Source organism: Scleropages formosus, chromosome 15, assembly GCF_900964775.1.
Source record: "Scleropages formosus chromosome 15, fSclFor1.1, whole genome shotgun sequence".
Taxonomy (NCBI): domain Eukaryota; kingdom Metazoa; phylum Chordata; class Actinopteri; order Osteoglossiformes; family Osteoglossidae; genus Scleropages; species Scleropages formosus.
This window is the reverse complement of record NC_041820.1, coordinates 1785206-1791474: the sequence shown is the minus strand read 5'-3', so window position 1 is coordinate 1791474 and position 6269 is coordinate 1785206. Positions and strand designations below refer to the sequence as shown.

General features: G+C 56.9%; 1 protein-coding gene across 1 annotated transcript in view; it reads right to left on the bottom strand.

The window, feature by feature from the left end:
* Window positions 1–3610: 3610 nt before the first annotated feature.
* Window positions 3611–6269, bottom strand: part of sobpa (sine oculis binding protein homolog (Drosophila) a) — a 38346-nt gene continuing 35687 nt past the window's right edge. The window contains exon 7 of the mRNA XM_029258656.1: window positions 3611–5874. The gene's annotated coding sequence lies outside the window, so the exon portion shown is untranslated. The remainder of the gene's footprint in view (window positions 5875–6269) is intronic.

Here is a 6269-nt window from a genome sequence, read left to right as displayed (position 1 = left end):
TTTCTTTCCTTCTTTGATGGTGTCGCTCTCGGGCGCCATGGTAACGCAGCACTAGCCCTTGTGTCGTCGTCCCCGGATTTTCCATGTGTTCACCTAGGGTTCCTCTAGGTGCTCTGGTTTCCTCCCACAGTCCAGAGATGAGTGTTTCAGATGACCTGGTGACTTTACGTCACACTTGGTGTGTGTCTGTATGTCTGCGCGCCTGTGATTGCCTTGCAATGGACTAGTGTCTCATCCATGGCATTTCATGCCTCGCACACTATATTTGTAGGACAGGTTCTAAAGCACCACTGCCCTGTAGAATAAGTGTGTGTGTGTGTGTGTGTGTGTGTATTTTTAGAAAGTTGTCATCATCCTTATAATAATAATAATAATAATAACAACAGTAACCCTAAGCATTGAACCCTAAAAAAAAATCTGTTATTCATTCTAATTGAACGTGTCACAGTTTTTCCCTGATGACATCATCACACATCATTTACAGTGATTTCGGAGCGAATGTGATTTTTTTTTTTTCCCCCCCTAAAAAATAATGTGATTAATTAATTCTGCGTTTTCCTGGTGACTTTGTGAGACAATGTGTGTAGTTGCTGATGGCGGCCAGGAGGGGGCAGTGTTGACACACACACGAATACACACTTTCTCACAGACACATAGCAATGCACACTCTCACACACACACACACACACACACACACACCATATAAAATAAGGTCACTGCAGACCACAAGCGCCACTGTAGTTCGTGGTAGAAAAGTTTCACTTAGCAGACTAACCTTAAACGGACTGCGTGTGGTGTAAAGCGCATGTGCCAGCGTGAGAGTGACAAGAGCGGTTGACGGACACAGGGACACACACAGAGGGAGGAGGCCCATTTAGTGCGCGCCTCTATTTATTAGTCTCAATAAGCCATTCACTGGGAAAACAAATACAGTTACAACACAAAAATTGGACTCTTTCGAAGCAACCTTGGCGACAAGTTCTAGTACGAGTTGAATGGTAAAAAGACGAGGGTTTTCCGTCTCCGACCCCTTCTTCGCCGTGCAACTTTGCCGCCAGCGGTCCGATCCGCCGGGAAACGTCGCTCTTGTAGTCATTTGCAAATGCAAACACTTGTCTTTAATAAATAATACTATAAAATGTTCTGCAAGTACACAAAAAGGTCCACGACAAGGTCAAATGTACAGGGGAGTGTGTGTGGGGCAGAGTGCGGCTGTGGCGTGCGCGTGTGTGTGTGAGTGTGTGTGTGTGTGTGTGGAGGGGTGACTCTTTAGCAAAATACAGGGGTTTCATACAAGTCACAGAAAAGCTCATCATCTATACATCAACACTAGCAAGATAACAAAGTCGTTTGGATTTTTTTTGATTGTTTTGTTTTTTACAAAGTGGGTTTGTCTCCTTCTTGTCGCCGGAGCCGCGCGGCGCAGAGCGGTTAAGGCAGCTCTTCCTTTGAGAAGTGACTCGGGAGGAAACGCGGCGACCGCTTGCTTGCTTGTCGGTCGCCGCCGACAGCTTTGGATCCCCATCACGTAACCGATGGGCGGCGCCAGAGCGTCATGTGTGTGCGTCTTCCCCCCCTGCGCCGCATCGCCGCCCCCTTCAGTCATACACACCGTATGGGGTTAGGGTCACGCGTGGCAAGCGGAACCCGACCAGGTAGACTTGTGGTCGGCGACGGTCAATCTCCCACCGAGCCGCACAAACACTGTTTGACTCTCTGGTTTGTGAGGGAACAAAGATCCATGAAGACATGTGGGCGGGTTGGGGGGGGGGGCGTTACCCAGATGGCCATGTGACATCAAAGGAGCAGGGAGGAGATGACAGCTTGGAAAAAAGACTGAATTACGGTTTGCCTCTGCGTGTGTGTGTGCACGTGTGTGTGTGCGTGTGGGTGTGTGTGTGTGTTACTTCATTTGCCTTTATCACAACCTGCACTGATCCAACAGGAAGTGCAAATGACTAATGTGAGCAGTACTGGACAACAGTGCCCCTAGTGGCCGTGGGCGTCACCGTGATGTCCCCGCCGCCGAAGGACGTGGACAGTGTGTCACAGGCTGCTGTGCAAGTGTGAGCAGCGAGGAACACGCTGCTCATGCAAAAGGGATGGGGCGATGGCACGACCGTTCCGTGTTCCGCCGGCGGTTCTGCTAACGGTCGCGACCGCAGCGCTGGCACACGCAGGGAGGCCGCGCTGCCAGACTAAAGGAGCCGCTGTTAAAACGGGATCCCAAGTCTGCGAGGAACCGCAGTCGCTACAGCAGTGTCCGCTTTCGGGGTCATACGGGTTCGGTTACACGGGCAAGGTTGCGTTGACGCACGCACGCACGCACGCACGCACACACGCGCTCCGCCCACAAGCATATTTCAGTAACCTCCCGCTCCGCTGCTGCCGAAAAGTTTTGGCGCTGGGCTCTCCGACAATTAATTTCCCATCTCGTGAGAAATAACCACGTGTATTTTGGGATTCGTAACCGGTCCCAGGTGGTGGGAGGGGCGCAGGAGCTCAGTGAGCCCATAGGAACGGCTGACCCCGGCGCTGACCGAGAGCCGGATGGGCTTACGGCGCGAGCGGAGGGCACCGCCGTGTTTATGGCACAAGGGGGCTTTGGCCGGAGCGGCGCCACCGTGTTTATGGCATTCCGGGGGGCGCTTGTGTCAGCTGTGTGTGGAGCCCCCCGTGGGAGGAGGGGTATCCTCGACCCCCCAGAGGCCCCATCTCCCCCCAGCAGGATTAACGCCGTGACAGGGCTGCGACGTGTTTGTCTTTTAAGAAGAGGAGCGACGCGCTGCGTTTCGGGGAAACCGGTGCCAACGTCCCCGCGGGCGCCGTCCCCATCGCTGACCGTGACTCCAGCGCTGATGCAACGTGATTAAAACCACCTGGCGAATGAGGCGGGGCGACTCGGCGCGGGGGCGTGTCCTGCATGTGCGTTTTGGAACGAGTAGGAGCTGCAGACACATGGAGGCCCACGGAACAAAACGCTTCTTCTCCACATTTTTTGGCTTCGTTGACATAAACAAAGTTTACGAGTCTCTAGATTTCAGAGCCTCGTTGCACCATCGCTCTGTGCTTGTGTGCGTGTGTGCCTGAGCAGTCGCTGCCACACCCCACAGTCGCTCCTGGAAAACCGTTTTCGGCTCCGGGACGGCAGAGCCGCGCAGCAGCGGATGGGGTCGGGGGGGGTCGGGGGGGTGGAAGTAGAAATTAGCGTTACGGCCAAACGGCCCTTTTTGGCAGGAGCCACCCGCTCCTGAACGCTGGACCGTCCACGTGGTCCAGGTCCGGTTTCACCCCCGGCTCCGAGTCAACGGTGTCCAATCTGAACGGCGCTCTCGGGTTTCGCGGCCCGGCAGAAAACACGGACGGCAGCGCGCGGCACGCCGGGTCGAAGGGCCGTCGCGGGGCCAACCTGCTCCCTCCGTTCCTATGGCCCCTGCTCTGCTCGCGGTCAGGGCTCCATCAGACAGACAGCTCCCCCCCCCCACCTCCCCCAGACCACCCGTAACAGTACACCGACACCCGGGGCACAGGACGCCCCCCCACCCCCCCCGGCCACAACGGATTCGGTTTCTCCATAAAGGTTCCAGCAGGAAAGCAGGAAAAAATGAAACGTGCGCAAGGACCGCGGCCTGAAAAAGAGAGCGCTGAGATGTGTAACAATTAGACGCAAAGAACCCCAAATTAAAGCAGCATGAAACCCCAGCGCTCCAGTGGGGGAAGGGGGTGCCGGGGGTGGGATACACCGCTCTTTGTTTGGCATCCGGGATTAAAAAGCGGGGGCAGCTGAGAGGGAGAGGGCGCGAGTCGGGGGGGGCGGCTGCGAGTCTCGAGGAAGTCCTTCGACCCCTCGACGCGGTCCGCGAGAGGAGCCGCAAACGACGACGGTGACGTTCCTTCGGCGGTCGGACGCGGCTCGGCTTTGCCAAAAATATTCAATTCGGTGCAATCAGTTTTGGCGACGACTCGCGAGACGATCCCTCTCCGGTTCCCGTTTCAATTCCCGACTCATCAATTGAGCAACAATTACATTACGGTCATACGCAGGAATAAATTATAATACTGATAGATTCCGAGGCTTATTTTTAGTGACAAGGTCGTTTCACTTGTGTTGGGAATAAATCTCGGCAACAAACATTTGGCATCGATGATCGCCGCGGTCACAATGGCAAGCCGCTCCCCAGGGGCATTCTGGGAAGTGAAATTTCAGAACAGGTGTTGCTCTCATAAATCATGTTCGATGTTGAATTAATTACGGCACATTGGTTCTCCTTTCACCGGAGAGCGTCGGACACCCCGCGGCGGCGCGGTACTAACGCTGCTCGCGCCGAGAACGGAGCGCACGTTTCATCTCGGGGAACCCGGCGTCAGACCGTTGGCCTTCGCCTGTTCCAACAGTTCAAACACACATTTGTTCCTCACGGTGACACGTAGCCGACGCCCACTCTGGGCCGCGCCCCCAACACCGACCGCAAAGGACGTATTTTAGCACCTGATTATGAAAAGTCCCGGGGCGGCGGCAGGAGGATTCCGGTCTCACAGTGTACTGCCTCTGATTGGACGGAGCTCTGGTGACATCACAATGCTGGCGAATGACTGTGTCGGAGCGCCGGGCCCGTTTGCGGCGTCGTACCGTCGTACCGGATCTGAGGTGGGAGGGTGCCGGAAGCTGTTTGAGTGAAGCGATGGCAGGGACCCCCAGGACGACGACCTTATGTGGAGTGTGCGGCGAGCGGGCGGGGCTCCGGCCAGGCCTGCGGGTCGATTGCTGGTGAGACCCACACAAGGTCCACGGTACCCTGTCGTCCTCGAGCCGGCGGTTCAGGAATCTGCTGTTCGCTTGCGTGAAACCCGCAGGAGCGCCAGAGTAAACGGTGAAACGGGACCCCGGGGCCCCCGGTCCCCCATCTGGTTCTCGCGGGCTGCCGCCTGCCATCCTCACCATCGCCCGTGGCCCCCGGTGTGTGGAAGCGGGACGGGACGTGAAACTCTGAAATTTCATCGCCCTGTCTGGGGACGTCCGGTGAACTTTCCCCACGGATTGTTTTACACCTTCGGGTTTTTCACGCCGCAGCTTGAAAAAGCCACTCTGTTCTGAACAGAGTTTGCTGGTTGTGTGTGTGTGTGTGTGTGTGTCTCTGTGTGTGTGTGTGTGTGTCTCGGTGTGTGGGTGTCCGGTGGGGGTCAGGGGTCTAAGCTAAGAGGAACCGACATCTACCGAGTGTGCTTGGCACTCAGTCCACCCAGGAAGCCACAAGGTGGCACTCTCCGCGGGCATCCTGAGAGAAACCACCTGTCCCGACCCCACGCAGAACGAGACGCCCCTCCCCCGCTGACGCCCCCCACGTTGATCCACATGTCCAATCAGAGAGGGACGGAGCCACCGGGCAGCTGCGCCTTGGGCCCGCGAGGCGTCGCGACTCTTGGCGCACCGCACCCCAACACCGCTCCGAGCTTTTTGGTCCAGGTAGGAGTGGAAGTCCGAAGACCGACGTCCGTCTCCGGCGGAGTGGCGTGGCCGGACGCGGGAGCAAGGTGGACGAGGAATGTCTCTGGGACGAGGCGAGTCGACTCCATGCGAGAGGAACATGCGTGACCTTGGCCGAAGGTCAAAGTTCGCAGGATCGACAAGGGCACTGTGGCCTGGGGGGGGGGAGGGGGCTTCCATCTCAGATCGGGTCTCTGTCCTCTGTCCAACTGCGGGCACTCGGCGATCGCCCATTGGTCAGAAATCGGGGTCGGGGGCAGGAATCGGCTAAGGGCGCAGAGTGTCGGGGCAGGGGGCGCTGGTGTTATATGCAGCGGGGCGGGGCTTGTGGCACTGGCTGTGGCACATCTGTCCTCATCCCATCAGCGAGAGGCTGCTTTCCATCACAGCTGCAGCGGGAAACAGGAAAAAAAGGGGCAAAGGTCACGTAAGGACGAGAGGGACAAACGCAGGAAGTGCTTCCTCATGACGGCGCTCATGTGCCGCTTCAGCCTTGGCCGCTTGAGGACGAGCGACGGTATTTTGACCACATCGCTCCTAGGAGAAGCAAATCACAGAATGACGTGGTGGGCGGAGAGCTGAGGAGCACAGCGGAAGGTTCTGGGTTCGAGTCCCTAGCGGAGCGCTGCCCTGGATCCTGCTGGCGGGAAGTTCGCTCAGGCCTCACGCGACAGAGTCCTGTCCGGCGAAAACGTACGAAAATATCTGCTTGCCAGAAAGAATCGCGCGGTGTGCAGCTGTGCGGGAAGAACGCGGTAAAAGTGTCATCAGACAGAAGTGTGTC